Genomic DNA, 18,752 nt, shown 5'->3' with positions numbered 1-18,752 from the left:
ATCTGCAGCTCTAGCTTCCGGGAAGTCAGGGAAATGTGGATGTTTTGTACTACGTGAGGGAATACTAGAAGGAAGCTGGAAAAGATGTTGAGATGTGTTTCATGCACACACAGGGTAGATAGGGAATATAAGGTTGGCAAGATACACAATGTAACAGCTGTCCTCATGAGGCTTACAGTCAAGTGGAGAAGACTAAAGTAAATCAAATTATCAACAAAAACTCTTGAGGTAACTCGGTTCAATGTTACAAATGAGTACATTCCTTGCATTGCTTTCTCCTGGGAAATGATGACTCAGATTGAGGTCAGAAAGATAAAAGAAAATTGGTACCTGGGTAGACTGAATCAGGGCAAAGGGCTTCCCATGGTTTGCAGAGGCCCAAGTTCTGGACAGGAGCCCTGTGTGGCTGGAGAGAGGAGCAAATGCCAATGTGAACAGAGTGAGCCTGGGAACACAGAGGTGCAGGCCCCAGCTGGAAATCAGTAGGAAGCAAGGGGATGACACAGTCAGACAGGGATTTTGAAATAACGATTTTGCCTGGAATCAGGACTCCAGGTAGAGAAGTGTGTTTCAACCTCCCATTATTCATAGCTTTGTGCTCTTTTGTTTGGTTAACGTTTGTATCTTTTTAAGAAAATGGAATTTCTTGAAAACCACAATTTTTTTTTTCTTTTTGGAGACAATTTTAAGTGTCTTGGGGTGAAGGGAGAGCAGTGGTTTGGAGGGAGAGCTGCTTGGAAGGTCAGTGAGGTTCTGGGGCTCCCCAGTCTGTGTTGACAGTGCCACGGTACCCTGGGTTGGTCATAGAATTTCCAGGAAGGATCTGATGATGGCTGATGAGACTGGGGAGTAGCTGTGCTCAGCATAGCTACATGTACTGTGGAAATTGAGGAAAAGGTGCAAAGAAAGGAGTCTTGCGATCTCTGAAATTAAACTGCTAACTCTTCCTCCGTTATACTTAGCTAGTGTAGCTAAGGAAATTGTCATGTTATGACCTTTTCTAGTAGCTTTACCTTACATCCTGTTGCTTCTGCCTGTCCAAATTTACTTGCACTGGGATTAATGTATCCTTCTATCTTGTATTAAGTACTATGTCCATCAATTCAGGTTATTTTTGGTATATCTAGTGAAAGAACTTAGTTTCTTTAATTTAAAAACCTGCATATCAATCCCCAGTTATCAATCCCCAGTATCAAATCATTATTTCAGATGCTTTCTTTTAGCATCATCTGCAAATTACTTGCTTATTATTTATTTACTAAGAATCTCTATGTTCTGTTCTTTCTATGTCTCTCTTTATTCTTAATATTTTATATTATAATCAGTGTTTTTCAACTCACCATAGCAATATAAAAAGTTATTTTTATTGGATATAACCTGGAAATAAACATCATTTTTAAGAAAAAGGACAATGTGATACATAATATACCAAACAATTTTATTTACCATATGTACACTAAAATAATGCACACCTATATATGTACATATTTATGATATAGTTTACTCTCTTCACACATGCAAACATGCACAGCCACATATACATCAGGTGAGTATGCCAATGTAGTACACCAAATATTTGTTAATCCCAGAGGGTAAAGACAATTAGAAAATTCCTAAGTTTCTATTATAATAATGATCTGTTTATCTGATATCAGAAGGTATTAAACCTAAAACCTAGACATAAATCTCAACTTTATCAAGGCAAAACTTATAAAATTAAATACTTTCTGAGAGTCAGCACCCATTTCATCTTATATATCTTAGATGATTTGTGTTTTAGGGCCCCTAGTATCTATTCCCTGACTTCTACTTTAACATGCATTGATTTTTTTTTTCTCTAGAATTAACTCCATCCCCAAATTTTGGGTCACATCCTATGGTTATGGTTGGCACTATGTCCACCTCCCGGTGAGTGATTCATGTTTGACTAGTCCAAACATTTAGTGACCACATATACTAGTATGGCCAAGCAACTACATCAGAGACAATTAAATGTAATTATGGTTAGACTTTTCAGAGCTATACATTTTCTTGTATGTTAACATTAAGCCTGCAAAAGTATAAATTTGGAACTGTTAAAGACACACTATCACTTGGAATTAAATTAGAAAGAGAAAGATGGAACATGTCAAGAAACCTGAACAGAAGACATAATGAGCTTCTGGATTAGGCATTGCTTGGATTAAGATACCCTTGGGATTTTCAACTATGTCACCAAATTGTCTTTTTCATTTAAGAACATTTGAATTGTTTACAGTGCATTGGAATCAGCAGTTCTAAAATAAATAGCTAATATATTCTTCACAAGCAGTATTTATAAAAGAAAAAAAGTTTATTAAATACAAAATAAACTTCCTTTTAAGAAAAACCAAGGAATTAATCTCTTATTTTGTTATTCATTATTAGGATAGCAAGTTGTATTTAGTTTTTAGCTATCAAATATGTATTGTTTATAAAAGGGTAAGAAGGGAAAATACATTATCACATCTATGGATCTATGGGCACATGTGTTGTTAGAACTACAAGTGGAATATGTGGAGGCTTTTTTTTTGTATCTGTGTTGAAGAAAACTATTCCAACATATTTTATAGTCTTATCCCTTATATCTATTTTGGAAAGGTGTAGTCTATGATATATATTATATTATTTTTATGAACATCATATTAAACAATTTTCCCAACTAATAGCAACACAAATTATTTAAAGTGATACGAAACTAAGTTATTCACTGTATCTGTATGAGTGTGTATACACATATACTGAATATATACTCAGAGGGGAAACAATAGAAATGAGATTTTGTTATATTGACACATTTTTAATCTCTAGTAGAAATCCAGGCTTTAATATGGCAATATCTAAGATAAATATCATTTTTACATTTATTATATATTTTTACCCATGCTGAACTAAAAAACTTTGGTTTCCTAATCATTGTCACCAGGTCATTTCAGAGATTAATTATAAAAAACTTTTGGAAATTCAGAAGCAGAATTTTGGTGTCTAGAAAAAGTATTCACCTTGTCAGAGTCATGATACTACTGGGATTTGAGGAGATTCCACAGACTGACCTGTGTTCCCCCTGAGAGAACTCTTATTCTCCTAGCCATACACAGTATGAACTTGAACTCTGCTTCAAATTTAGGCTACAGAAAACTTTTCTTAATTTCTGAGTTAGCTATGACAGTTCTCTTACTATTTGTGGATGTTCAGGTGAGTTAATCATATACTTTGTTTACTAAAGACAGTATTGAGATATTGTAGTTTGTGTAGATCTCTAAGATAGAGAATGTCTTCCATAATTGTTGTGGTGTATTTTGAATATTCTTGCATTCTTGCTTTATAACCCAGTCATAATTATTAAGATATATGGATATTTTGAAATTTTAGTTGAATTTTATCAAGACCTGCAATGATGCCATTCCCTGTGGAAAAGTATTATTATTATTATTATTATTATTGAGACAGAGTTTCACTGTGTCACCCAAACTGAAGTGCAGTATACGATCTCGGCTCACTGCAACCTCTGCCTCCTGGGTTCAAGCAATTCTCCTGCCTCAGTCTCCCGTGTAGTTGGGACTACAGGTGCCCGCCCCCGCACCGAGCTAATTTTTTTTTGTATTTTTTAGTAGAGACAGGGTTTCTTTGTGTTGCTCAGGCAGGTTTTGAACTCCTGAGTTCAGGCAATCCACCTGCCTCGGCCTCCCAAAGTGCTAGGATTACAGGCGTGAGCCACCACAACCAGCCTATTTTTACTTTAAGTTCAGAGGTACATGTGCCGGTTTGTTACATAGGTAAACTTGTATCATGGGGATTTGTCATCCAGGTTATTTCATCCCCCAGGTATTGAGCCTAGTACCCATTCGTTATTTTTCCTGATCCTCTCCGTCCTCCCACTCTTCACCCTTTGATTGACCCGGGTGTGTATTGATCCCCTCTATGTGTCCATGTGTTCTCATTTAGCTCCCATTTGTAAGTGAGAACATGCAATATTTGGTTTTCTTTTCCTGAAAGCTGGAGGCATCACACTACCCAACTTCAAACTGTACTACAGGGCTACAGTAACCAAAACAGGATGGTACTGGTACAAAAACAGACCCATAGACCAATAGAACAGAATAGAGATCTCAGAAATAAGGTCGCACACCTAAGGTCATCTGATGTTTGACAAATCTGCACAAGTATTATTAAAAGACAGTAGGTCCACTTTTAGGTACTGTGGTACATTAGTTCATTTTCATAGTGCTGATAAAGACATACTTGAAATTGGGAAGAAAAAGAGGTTTAATTGGACTCAGAGTTCAACATGGCTGGGGAGGCCTCAGAATCGTGGCGGGAGACCAAAGTTTCTTACGTGGTGGCAGCAAGAGAAAATAAGAAGCAAAAGCAGAATTCCCTGATAAACACATGAGATCTTGTGAGACTTACTATCATGAGAACAGTGCAGAAAAGACTGACTCCCATGATTCAATTACCTCACCCTGGGTCCCTCCCGCAACACGTAGGAATTCTGGGAGATACAATTCAAGTTGAAATTTGGGTGGGAACACAGCCAAACCATATCATGTGGAAGAAAAGCAACAAAATGATAAAAAAAAAAAAAAAAAAAAAAAAAAAAAAGCTCTACCTTCACGTTACTGCATTCTTTTGAGTAATACAGATAATGATATACAATTCATAAGGAAGTACATATCTCCTGTGAGGGAGAACCCCAGCCTCTGGAAGGATCAACCAGATGCCTGTGAGGGTCCTGGGGCTGTTGTCATAATCACCACAATCTAACAGATTAGCCAACAGAAATTCATTCTTTTCTGGAGGCTAGAAGTTCAAAGTCAAGGTTCCGGTAAGGCTCCCTCCAAAGGCTCTTGGGGCGAATCCTTCCTTGACTCCCCAGCTTCTGGTGGCTCCTGACATTCCCTGACTTGTGACTGTGTCAACCCAACCTATGCGTCCTCTTCACATGGCCTTCTTCCCTGTGTGTCTGTGTCTCAAATCTTTCTCATTTCTTTTATAAAAGCATCAGTTACTGCATCTAGAGCTCATCCTAAATCCAAAATGAGCTCATTATGAAATGTTTAACTGAATTACATCTATAAAGACTATTTCCAAGTAAGATTACATTCAGAGCTATGGCAGTTAGGGTTTGTACATATCTTTGTGGAGACGCAATTCAACCCACTGCAATAATTAGGTAACATACAGTTTGTAGGCCAGGTGCAGTACCTAACACCGGTAATCCCAGCACTTTGGGAGTCTGAGGAGGGCAGATTTCTTGAAGTCAGGAGTTGAACACCAGTTTGGGCAACATGGCAAAACTCCAACTCTACAAAAAACACAAAAAATAGCTGGGATTGTTGGCACATGCCTGTAGTTCCAGCTACTTGGGGATCTGAGGCAGAAGAATCACTTGAACCCACGAGGTCGAGGCTGCAGTGAGCCAAGATTGTACTAATTGTACTATTGCACTCTAGCCTGGGTGACAAAGTAAGGCCCTGTTTCTAACAAACAGAGAGAGAGAGAGAGAGAGAGAGAATAAAAGCAGTTTGCCCCTATTACATAAGTGGTAAAAGTAAACAACAAAATTCAATGGATCAGAGCAAGAGAGTTAGTGACAGCACACTACAAAGTGGAGATTGCAGTATGGCAGGTTTATTAGTCTGTTCTCACACTGCTATGAAGAAATACCTGAGACTGGATAATTTATAAAGGAAAAAGGTTTAATTGACTCAGTTCTGCATTGCTGGGAGGCCTCAGGAAACTTACAATCATGGAGGAAGGCAAAGGAGAAGCAGGCACCTTTCTCACAGGGCAGCAGGATGGAGTGAGTGCTGAGTCAAGGCGGAAACCGCTTATAAAACCATGAGATCTCTTGAGAACTCACTCACTACCACAAGGATCGCATAGGGGAAACTGACCTCATGATTTAGCCTGTTCTCCCTTTTGACACGTGGGGATTATGGGGTTTATGAGGGTTACAATTCAAGATGAGATTTTGGATGAGGACACAGCCAAACCATATCAGCAGGGCTAGTTTTGTTGTGCCCAAGTTTCAAGCAGTGGTACATAGGCCAGAGATGGCTTCACATGCCAAAGGTGGCATGAGGGCTCCAAATGTTGTCCTCATGCAGAGATGAGAGGTTGTAAAAGTGTCATGCCCTGGTCACATTCACCTACTTAGTTATGAATAGGACTAGCTATTTCTGAGGTGCTCTCAGCAGTGATACACAGAAACGTTTAAGGCCTCTTCCAATATTCTAGCCTTAGTCCTTGACATGCTTTGCCTGTGTCCCCACCGAAATTTCGTCTTGAATTTCCAGGTGTGGTGGGAGGGACCCAGTAGCGGGTAATTGAATCATGGGGGCAAGTCTTTCCTGTGCTGTTCTCATAACAGTGAATAAGTTTCATGAGATCTGATGATTTTTAAAAAGAGGAGTTCCCCCACACAAGCTCTCTCTCTTTGCCTGAGTAACTGTATGCCTATGGTAGGCAGAATAATGGTTTCCAAAGTTATCCAAATTTTAGTCACTGGAACTGTCAGTGTGTTACTTATATGTCAAAAAGAGTTTTGCAGGTGGAAAGAAGGCTGCTGATCAGTTAACATCGCATACATAGATGATCCTACATTATCTCCATGGGGCCAATGTAATCACAAGGGTCCTTAAGTGTAGAAAATTAAGACAGTAGAGTTGTCAGTAGAATAAGCAGGACAACGAGCACAAGCCAAGGATTTCAGGCAAGTTCTAGGAGCAGAGAAAGGCCTCTTTTTGACAGCCAGCAAAGAAATGGGGAACGTAATCCTATAAACACAAGGGATTAACTCTGCCAACAACTTGAATGATCAAAGAAGCAAATCTCCTGTAGAACCTATTAAAATATTACAATTGTAGCCACATGAGAGCTATGTCAGGCTTCTGACCTCCGGAATTCTAAGATAATAAATTTGTATTAAAAAATTTATTTTTTTGGTTTTGTATTAAACCATTGTTGGTCATAATTTGTTACAGCAACAACTAACACAACACCACTACTCTTGAGACTTGGATTTGATGCTCTGATAGGGACTGGTTCTGATTTCATTCAGTTTGTCTCATACAACACTTGATTAGTGCTATTATCAACAGAATTCTGATCAGCAGTATCAGGCCAATCAGCAATATTGATCTCAGCCATGCACACTAGAATCCTGCAATCAGCCTATTGAATAAACCCCCAGAAGAAGTAGTGTGTCTTATTTCAGGTAATCATTTATTTTCACTTCTCATCTTATGGCTCATATGCTCTGCTCCACCTGAGCAGTGTTAATTAAGACAGCAGAAAGTGTTGATGACTACATATCCTTCTCCTTGTTGAGCCAAGATGTAGATTATGGGTTGTTAATTGCAACTCATACAAGAATTGCTGATATAGGGCTTATGCTGTCTCAGAGGGGACACAGGTTACCCTAGTTTGGGAATTGTTGAACTTGTTTTGGATCAGTATTATGTTGATTTGGTTAGGCCTCAAGAACAGAATCACCGTATATTTGCAGATTCAATACATAACTGTGCATACATTTATGTGCCGTGCATACATAACTGAAAGCCAACTGAGAGTCAGAAGCAGCACTTGAATTTTTATCCGTTCAAATGAAACAAGGTTGTCCAGTCTGTGCGTTTGTGCATGCACATGACAAGTCTGCATTCATGAGCTGTGGTTGATGATAAAAGGCCCAGCCGGTCCAGCCATGCCTGCTGCTTGACTCACGTGGATCTCTCTCCCTAGGCCTTCTGAAGCCTCAGGTGTTCCCTCTTCAGGTGTTGTGGTTTCTTCCCTCCCAGGCTGCTACTCTGTTTTTGTAAACCAATTCCTCACCTGTACCCAGACGTTTTGTTCAGGTGAGTCGGGTTTCATGGAGCTGGGACACAAATAAGGTTCCCATTGGGAGAAAGGTTATTTGTTGAGCACCTATTATAAGCCAGCTGCTTATATTTGCTATGTGGCTTTACCTTAACTATAATCTTGGGTATACATTTATTATTGATATTTTACAAACATAGAATCTGCAAGAAAAGTTTAGTGACTTGCTCAAGTCTGACATTACTTAGCCTTCTGATCTCGGTTGCCTTTTTAGATGGCTTGCAGTAAAAAAAAAAACCAATATATTAAATTGAATGAGTCGATGTGATTCAAAAGCCTCTGTTTCCTCCTTTAAACTATACTGCCTTCTACTCCAAAAAAGGAGAATGGAGAATCTCTGTTAAATGAAAAGATATAAATATAGACATACAGAAACATACACACACATTTTTCTTTTTCTCTTTTTACCATTCTGTCCTGTTTTAATAAAAACTTAGGGAATCATTTAGCAATTTATGTAACTCGCAAGAAAATTTTTCCAGACATAAATATAGGTACTTAGTGTGTATACAAAAATGTATATAAAATGCACATTTATTGTGCACTACAGAAATCAGGCTATACAAAAATGTGTATATATTTTTTATATAACTAATAATAAAATACCTATGCAAACTATGCAAAGTGTGCATGACACCAACATAATTATTTTACTAAAATCAATTTAATAAATAACATTGTTATTATTTAATACTAAAATAACTGCCATAGATTGAGCACACAGTATATGCAATGCCTTGTGCTATGTATGGTATAAATATGACATCATAAAAAATTAGCTGATAGGTATTCTATCATCCCCATTATATAGATGAGACACCTGAAATCCTATGAGGATATGTAACAAGAAGCAAATATTCAAACACAGGTTCACACTGAAGAATGAAGAAAAGCATTGTTTGAATAATGTTGCCTTCCTATGAGTCAGAAATTAAAGAGAGTTAGTGGCGACCTTGGTAACAGAATTGCATTAAGTTTACTGTCTTTATATTACCTAGAAAACAATATCACACATGAGTAGTCACCAATACAGATCACATTCCATTCTGAGACATGGTTAGCCTATGTTCGCAGCTAAGAGATTCATAATAATGAACATATGGATCCTATGGGAAATGGTTTTAAATTATCAACTATGCAAGGGATCTGTGGCCATCATCAGCAAAACTTGCTGCTTGACCCACAGCTGTTATACCTCCCTGAAGTGCTTGTTTCATTCTATGTTTATTGCTGTAATTGACATCATTAGCAACCAAGGAATTCTCCTAGGATTGAAGTTACTGAACTACTATGTTACTACAATTTGTCTTAAAATTTCTGATGCTGTGGTACAGTCTCTGTATCTCAACCCCCTTTTCCCTTCTTCCCCCCAAAAACTTATCAGATCTCTATTTTTAGGTACCCATTGCTCACATTTTCCTTATACACCTAATATGGTTAGGCTTTGTGTCCCCACCCAAATCTCATCTTGAATTGTAATCCCCATAATCCCATGTGTCAAGGGAGAGACCAGGTGAAGGTAATTGAATCATGGGGGCAGTTTCCCCCAGGCTGTTCTTGTGATAGTGGGTGAGTTCTCATGAGATCTGATGGTTTTGTAAGGGGCTCTTCCCCCCTTCCCCCACCATACTTCTTCCTGCCACCTTGTGAAGATGGTGTCTTGCTTCCTCTTTGCCTTCTGCCGTAATTGTAAGTTTCCTGAGGTCTCCCCAGCCATGCTGAACTGTGAGTCAGTTAAACCTCTTTTCTTTATAAATTACCCAGTCTGAGGCAGTTCTTTATAACAGTATGAAAATAGACTGATAAACACCCACATACACCTAGATTTGGTTGGATATATCAACAAAGGTGCAACATTGAAATCCTCTGGATGCTCCGCTTTTCAGAAGAATTTCCATGTGAGGGGAGATAGGTAGTTCAGGGGACTTATCGACAGGCCTGCACAATTGTTCCCTGACATGGACTCCCACTGTCATCTGCACACAAGCCCTTGCTGGTCCTCACTTCAAGGCTCTGGTTAGGCACTGAAGAAATGAGTTATCCTCTTGATCCTCTTGAGATTAGCTGAGTTGTACAAACACTTATGCCAAATGCTTCTCAAATTTTAGTGGGTTACCAGAGTGCCAGGGGACTTGTTAAAATACTGTTTGTCAGCGCCCACCCCCAGATTTGCTGATTGGACAAGTCTGTGACAGGCCTAAGTATTTGCAGCTCTCACAAGTTCCAAGCTGATGCTAATGCTACTGGCACACAAACCACACCTTAGGGGCTACTGCTGTCCACTAAGGCACTCAGAAAGGATGCCTGGAAAAATCAGGAAGAACCAATGTTCTCAAAAATGACAACCCTCCAATTTTGCTATGGAAAAGCATTCTACCAGGTCTTCCTATCCTACCACCATCTACAACTTCTCTGACCAGGTCTTCCTATCCTACCACCATCTACAACTTCTCTGACAAAACGAGGCTTTCTGTATTACAAAATATATAGAAATATGTAGAAAACTATTTCTTGTTAGTACTCAAACCTAGCTTCATATTAGTATCAATTGGAGAGATGATTAAGAAATACTCAGATACCACTCCTCAGAGTCCAATAAATAAGTCTGGCTTGCTGTGGTGGTATCAGCACTTTTTTTGGTTACCCCTGTTTCTAGGTGATTCAAATATACAGACGGGGCTAGAACCACAGCAAACCCAAAAGGGGAGGCTAGAGTCTCTTCATTACATTTCTCTCCTTGTCACATCCTCCACTGAGGGGTGGGGGCTGACATTGGATTAGAAACAGGAAGCACCAAGTCAGCAAATTAGTTTTGCCTTTCCTTTTCTCAGTTTCTGTTTATGATGTTTTGACCACAAAGCCTGCTCACTTTTATAATAGTAGCAACACCACTTTCTTATTTTAGGAGTACTTACTATGGGTCAATGCTTTCTTAAGCTATAACATAAATTGTTTCATTTTGTACTTATATTTATAGGTGGTTACTAATTAAGATGAGCCGTATTACTTTTTTTAAAAGTGGAAGATGTTATTTTCAGCCAGTATATGTCTGGGAAGATATCAACTGTTTTATAAGAGTACATGCCAATGATGATTCTGCCTGATGAATCACCAAAAAGCCCCCGATGAACATTCAGTCATTAACACCAGTACAATAGACAGTTCTAATAACCAGTTATTTTGAGGAGTGTATTCTCAATATATATCTCTGAGACATTTTTTAAAGAAAACAATAAAACACCAACCTCTTGACACTTCTTTGTTTTTTATAAACAAATCAAGGTAAATATTCTGATCAATATTTATACATTTTGGAGTTTTCTCTGCTAGGGATAATAAATTAGCAAAATATTAAAAATAAGAATTAGGATGAAAACAAAGGAAGCCAAGATACATAGATAATGGCTTTTGCTAACATGCAGTAGGAAAGGTAATAATGGAATATTTCATGATTATTTCTTAAATATTTGATATAATGATAGTGTAACATTAAATATTTTTCAATATGCAAGGACAAGAAAAGTTACAACTTGAACTGAAAGTATTTAGAAATATTTATACATTCTATCTGTAACTAAGATTTAATCAAATAGAGTTTAATCAAATGTAATCTCAATATATACACTTTTTGTTAATAACTACTTCTGCCTTTAAAATTAAATTGTCTATTATGTTTTTGCAGAAGCATTGATGAATCAGTTTATGAAATAAAATACCTATAATGATTTTTTAAAAATCCATTAGAGTAAGAGTTGAAATTTTCTATTTTTCATTGACTTGTTCTTAGTATTTACTCTTGTAATTTTACAGACATGTATTTTAAAGGAGGCAGAAGCTAAACAGAATATAAATTCTCTTTTAGAAACACCTGCAATAGCCATACTTGTTTAATTGGCTTGAAGTTAAGGAATGTCTCATCGTTATTACACATATGTTAAAAGTCATGAGTGGCAGTGACATTAATCTATCTCCAAAGTCACTATTATTGCCATTGTATCCACAAATTATTTTTATTGTTAAACTTCATTATGTAATGAATGTCTTTGTGTCATTGCCCTTTTTTTAATCTATCTTTATGAACTTAGAATTCACTTTTTAAATGGTTTTCCTTCTAGGGTGTGTTCACATTTTATTCATGTTCATCATTATTCTTTATGGAATATATTGATTTAATGAAGCATAGTATAGATGATTTGTTTCTAAATAAAAATTTGCAAATATTTACCCTAAGCACTAAATGGGAAAATCAGGTATACATTAATTAGGTTAGATACAAATTTTAGCTGATTCTTCAAGATTTTTACAAGTCAGATAATATTCTTTAGCCAGTATCTTATACAAAACCTATATGATAAATGAGCTAAAAGTTAGTTTGTGTGAAACTTTGGTTGTTAATTCTACCTGGAAATATTTGAGTCTATGGTAAATGGAGTAGGCATGTGTAATGGAAAGTAGTTATGGTGCAGGAGAAAGACTGTGAGCTTCAGCGTCAGATGTAGATGGGCTCCATAATCTGGAAATAATTTTAAACCTCATTAAGTTCCAGAATTTTTTAAATTAAATGTCCTCATAAGAATATTGTAAAAATTGAGTAAGATCATGCATATAACACATTCATAATTCTCGACACATGAAAGTCATCTTCAATTATTTAAGCATTTATCCATTTATTCAACAAATATCTTGTGAGCAGCTACAAAGCAAGGGCAATCTGGTACAGAGAGGATACCATTTTAATCAGATAAATTTAGTTTCTGTCCAGTAAAGTGTAGACCGAACGGTCAATAGTTTTTACCTCCGCGTTTTCTGTCTTCATACACTGGTCTGTTTTATTCATTATATGACATATTGGGTAGAAATTTAGCTACCTGAGAAGAGGCCAAATAATTCCTAGAAATAACATTGATTGATAACAAGTAGTTTGTAGTTTTGAATTTCAATAATTACACATGATATAACACTGATAGTTAATAGCCCATAACTTGACTAGACTTTTTTGAAAATCAAATAGTGCCTAACACTTTCCCCACTTCTGGGGATATAATACTAACCAAGGCAGAAATTACCCAATGCACTGTAAAGTTCATCGGAGAAGGAGGGGTGTTACGTATTGCACGTAGTTGAATAACCATATCTAGGGAGAGAAAGAAGGGAGAGCTGCTAGTGTAACTAGGTATAAGTGGTGCTTTTTACGGAGGTAAATGAGATTAGTGCACTGGAAGAGCAATGGACTTTTTAAAGGGAGTGTTTGTTTTGGTGGAAAAATCTATTCAGTCATTTTAGGATGGGTCTGATTTGAAGCACACAAAACATTTAATTTACAGACATTAATTGGGCAGTTAGGTGATAGTCAAGCACTTGAAGTTGGGATTTGGTATGAATTTGGACTCCACCTGTTAGAGGTGTGAACTTGGGTTCCTCTCTTATCTAGGCCACATTTTCCTCATTTGTAAAGTGGTGATTGTAATGCCTACTTCATAGGGTATTCAGAAGGATTAATAGATCATCAGTGAAAGCTCTTATTACAATATTGGCTCACAATAAGAACTCAACACATTTCCGTTATTAAGTTATGGTTTTGAGTCCTATATGGATCAGGACATCAGAGACATTGCCTGGATTATAAGTATGGATTTCAGAATCCTAGACCCACAGGTGGTAAACAATCTTATGGGACGGCAAAAGGCTATTGACAGTGAAGGAAGAACAAATACGAGACTGATCCTTATCCTTAGAGATAATAGTTGATAATTAGAGAAGGCAGAGCTGGCAAATGAAGCTGAGGGGGATCATCAAAAGGAAAAGAGAAAAGCAGAAGAATGGGATAAGGCTTGAAAAACAGTGAATCCAGGAGGAGGATGTGGTTACCTCCGTCAAGCCATGCCAGATGACAAAATGAAGAATAAAAGGTATGCTTTGGATTTACAACACAGGAGTTGATGGTGATCTTGGTGAGAGCTTGTCAGAGGGGAGGAAACAGGGCAAAGAAACCATACTGGAGTGGAAAGGGAAGAAATGGAAGAAACTATTACAAACTACTATTTTAAGATATTTGATTGTGGTATTTTCAAAAAATGAGAAATTTAATAATCGTTATGTTGGGTAGTAGGGTACATTTTTTAATTGAGCCTTTTTAATGCTTTTAAGTAGAGGAAAACTGCTTTTCTTGGCAGGTGGATTTTAGCGAGGTGGGGGAGACAATGGATTATAGTAGGGCAAGAAAGCAGTTGAAATGAGGAGTCGCTGTCTAACCTCAATACTAGAAGAAGCAGGGGAGAAATGAGGGTAGAAGGGCTGGAGAGCATGACAAAGAGGCAGAACAGGTATGCTTTCTGCAGTGGTGAGAGGCAGTGCAGCTGGAGACCAGGAATACAAGCTCAATGAGCTATTTAGGATTTTCATTCAAACACATTTCAACTTGTCATAGCTAAAGGTCAGCAGCTATAAGTTATATATTTTTCCTACCTGTAAAGGACATTGAATGGCTGTTGAAAGCTCAAGATCCATTTCATTAGATTGGAGCAGAAGTCTTAATAATTTGAACAGAAAATATAGCCTAACAGAGCCCTTTTTTCTTTTCCATTCCACACAGCAGGGGTGTTGAAGTCAGTAAACCCTTAATTTCACCCTTCAGTGTCTCACAAGACTAAGAACCTCCATTTTGATGAAATGGATGGAAAGGTTTTGTAAAGTTTTCTACATGAAATGGAACAATTTTTATGCTTCTGAGTTTTCCACTTTACAAAAGCATTGGTTTTACAACAGGCTGCCTTTGCATCCGTTTTACTGAGGAAAGACAATGGCTTTGATGGCAGTCCCTGCTGCTGGGCTCTCGAAGCTTCAGTTTTCCCCTTAGCAAGGCTAAAACAGGAGACCTGAGCCTGGTAACCTTAAAAACAATGCCAACTGGAATTTCCGTTTTCTCATTGCTTAAAAATTCCTGTTAGTTAGTGTGTCCAGTCATTTCACTGACTTAATTTCATTCTACATGTTCAAACATTAACCATCTCCAGAGCTTCTGAGTATTTCTTGGATAATGAGTTTAATTTGGTAAGACTTTCTTGGGTCTTACCTTTGATACACCAGGAAGAAGAGGAATCTATGGAGCATAGTTTGGCTATAAGAAGTAAACAAATTATATATTTTAAATATGCTTATATAATATACATATATATAAATGTCTGTATGCATTTTGTCATGTATTTAAAATCACCAACTCGATCCTAAGTTTAATGCTTATGATGAAATATGTTCATGTAAGGAGAAAATACTAAGGTACCACACAAACCTAAAAATAAAGAGTAATTGCATTGCCATCTACACTAGCTCACATTTTTGTGTGTTTATTTCATTCCTCTAACATCAGAATTGCCTAGGACTAAATTTGATCATTAGACCCACCTTGCTGGAAAGATCTACAAGGAAACAAAGGCCAATGCAGTCTGCAAAGGGCCCAAATACTTGGATTTACAATTATGTGATAAAAGTATTCAAGATGTATATATAACACATATATAAGCGTAGATTATACATTATATAATTATATACATTATACACAACGTATACAATTATATGCATTATATTATACATTATATGCATGTATAATACATCTATATACTATGTATTATATGTTTGTGGGCTATTTTTAAATCACAGGTGTTCTTGGGATACTGGCAAAGGAAGCTCTCAGTGACTTAATACTTTAATATTTAAATATATGGTAAAGTAATACAGTAAGTAACGCAAGGAAAATCAGTGAACGGCACCTCATCGAATGACGATGTGCTGATGGACACAATCAGGTGTGCTATACGTGGTTGCACAGGTTGCGCAAATATGACTGCCTCAGAGCAAAATGGAGCTGAAATTAAGGATGTGCTGAATTCTTCATGTCATGGGCTCTGGCCTTCTGCTCTATCTCTGTTGGGGAGTAACTGCTATACTCTTCACAGAGCCAGCATGTGGTCTACATGCTATAACTGGGAAATCGTATGAATGTGAGGGTCCAATATTGTGAGCACTCATTGAAATACGCCCTTTGAAAATCACCAGGAATCAGAATTTTGGATCGTTGCTTTAATTTTTTTATATCCAAATAGATTGTATGGTTACTTAAGGATATTATAGTAGAAAAGACTTGTTGCACAGTAAACAGGCATAAGGTGCAATGTCAAGAAACTTACAGCAAATGCAAGAACACAGTAACAGTTACATGAACACATACATTTTTTTTTTCAAATGAGCACATGATTTATTTGAAAAGTCTACTTCATTTTAACTGCTAGAGAATACTCCCAGTATCGTGATTTTGTTTTTACAACATGTCTCATTCAGAGGCATGATCAGTAAATTTAACTTTTTACATTACAATAACGTTGACACATCAAAATTTAAGTAGATTTAACACTTTGAGTAGATAAACTTACAGTGTGATGACATTGCAGTCAGATTTTTTTTTCAAGGCAAATATGATCTGTAAGTCACATTGTATCGACCAGAGAACTTTTTTTGTTTTATATAATGGAGGCTTTACAGTTTGCTATTGATTTGGGCCAACTGCTGGATTCTCAAGCTAAGATGGAAGGCATTTATTGCACTTTATATGAATACATTTTAAGATATTTGTATTATTTAAGATAAGTTAAACTGCTATGACATTTCGGACCCAAAAGATGTAATGGTAGAATATACTGGAGTGCTTAGTATGTTCGTGTAGCAATCTAATTTGGATCAACACCTTCCATGTTGTAGTTTTGATTTCCCGGGGAATGCATTCTCAACGCAGGCCATATCATATGAGGGGGTGAAGATTTTTTCATTTGGGGGTGTGGGAGGTAAAAACAACATTACAATAGTCTGTGGTACTCCAAGGAGCCACAGTTTATAAACACATATAGCATACCCATGTTATTAAAATTTTACAGAGAAGTAGGATTAGGAAAAATGTCTAAAAAGCCTCCTTGGGAAAAGTAAGAATGGGGTCAGGGGAGTGTTGAGAAAGACTCCTGGGGGCCTTGTTCTTGCTTTTTGCTCCCATCTGGCAGAAGGTGATAGGGAGCACGGGTATGCATCTTTAGGGAAGCCTTATGACCAAGTTTGGAAGTGACAGGAACCTCTCACCCATATCTATTGGCTAACACTGAGTCACATGACCATAGCTAACTGCAAGGGAGGCTAAGGACTATAGTCTAGCTGTGTGTCTAGGAACAAAAGGAATATTGGTTGTGGTAGCTGTATAGTGTCTTTAGTTCATAGATGTGTATGTATCACAAAGTGGGTGTTCAATGAATATTTACTGAACTGTTGAACTGATATATGGATCTCTGTTATCTTCTAACATAACTTGTATATCCCAGCTCTGTAGATCTTGTCAGATTTTTGACAAATGATAGAGAATTATGAGTCCAATAAGAAGAATTCTTTCTTTTCAAGTCCTGACACTAGGTAACCTATCAGCATTTCCATGAATTTAGTCCAGGCTTTGGCTGTTGTCTTCCTTTTTTACTCCATTATTTTGGCATTAAATATAAATAACTGTATTATTCAATAAATTTGCTTTTATTGCTAATCTTATCTAAACATTTCAAATTTTTAAAAAATTTCTTTGAACTATTATTTGTATAAAGTCGTTTCTAATGGAGAAGCAGTACTTAACAGTAACCAAATGGAAAAATGGCAACATTTTCTAGACCACATCATAGTTTTAGATGAATTATGTTGGTAAAGATTATAGATAGATATTTAGACCACCTTAAAATGCATCCTTGGTGCATACAATTACTTTTAGTATGTTCCTTAGGTTAACATTTACTACCTTTATCCATTTTACACAAACATCTTCTGAAAAAATTCCTAGAGATTAATTATTCTACCTACTTCAAAAATATCTTAGTTTGAGATTATATTTGAGGTAATAGGATTTGGGGACAAGAAATGAAACAAAACACTGTTATGACAGTCAAGAGACTTTGGGGTTCAATCTGTCCTCATTTTGAAACACACAGGTTATTAAACCACTCTGTGCCTTACTTTCCTCTTCAGTAAATAGAGAAGCTTCTTTGGTGGAGCTTTACAATTCCTTCCAATTTGTTGACAACTGATACAGGAAAGCTTCTCTCTTTCTAAATCTGCTTTCTGCTCTTGAAAAATAACACAAATAAAATGTAATGTCCAGTAGGCATCTTGAGAACACTTGGTGTTATTTGTTGAAGTGGGTATTCATTAGTATTTTCAACTAAAAATAGAGTAAACATTCATGTTTTTAATCTGTTTTTCTGCCAAGATAAGTTGAGCGATTACAATTTCCTCTGCTCTATATTAAATGCTTAAATAGTGTTATTTTATTTACTTATCACAAAAAAATCTTCTGAAGAGATTATTCTTTTGCCATTTCTATTTTATAAAGGAGGAAACTGAAGTGGAGGGAGGACACAACATTTGTTAGTAGAGAATTAGGTTTCGAGGGCTGGCTGACTCCAGCACAAATCTGAATTGTTTATACACAGTCTTGTAATAAGATTTAACAAAGAAAATGCTCATGTTTCTTTTTGCTATTTTATTCACAACTTGAAATTGTATTTTAAAGAGATAAGTTCATTTTTACCTATCAATTATTTTGATCTCAAGTTTTTAGAGGCCAAATATGCTTAATTTTAAATGTAATAATGTTTCATTTTGATTTTTCTCCATCAAACATTTCCATGCCCTCCACGTCATTTAATCTGGTACCATTTGACTTTCTTGTGTATTGACATTGGGAGAGTCATTCATAAGTTAGAAGAAGCCTGTTCAGAATACTTAATAAGTATGTCTATTATTATTGTAGAGCTATTATTTCCCTAGATTGCTCAATTATA

The 18,752-nt window shown here is 36.6% G+C and overlaps 1 protein-coding gene across 8 annotated transcripts in view; it reads left to right on the top strand.

Annotated features, from left to right (window-relative positions):
- The window catches only part of CCDC102B (coiled-coil domain containing 102B), a 375,607-nt gene that overhangs the window by 202,794 nt on the left and 154,061 nt on the right, over positions 1-18,752 (top strand). The gene's annotated exons all lie outside the window — the stretch shown is intronic.

This window comes from Macaca thibetana, chromosome 18, assembly GCF_024542745.1.
Source record: "Macaca thibetana thibetana isolate TM-01 chromosome 18, ASM2454274v1, whole genome shotgun sequence".
Taxonomy (NCBI): Eukaryota; Metazoa; Chordata; class Mammalia; order Primates; family Cercopithecidae; genus Macaca; species Macaca thibetana.
This window is presented reverse-complemented; position numbering and strand designations above follow the sequence as displayed.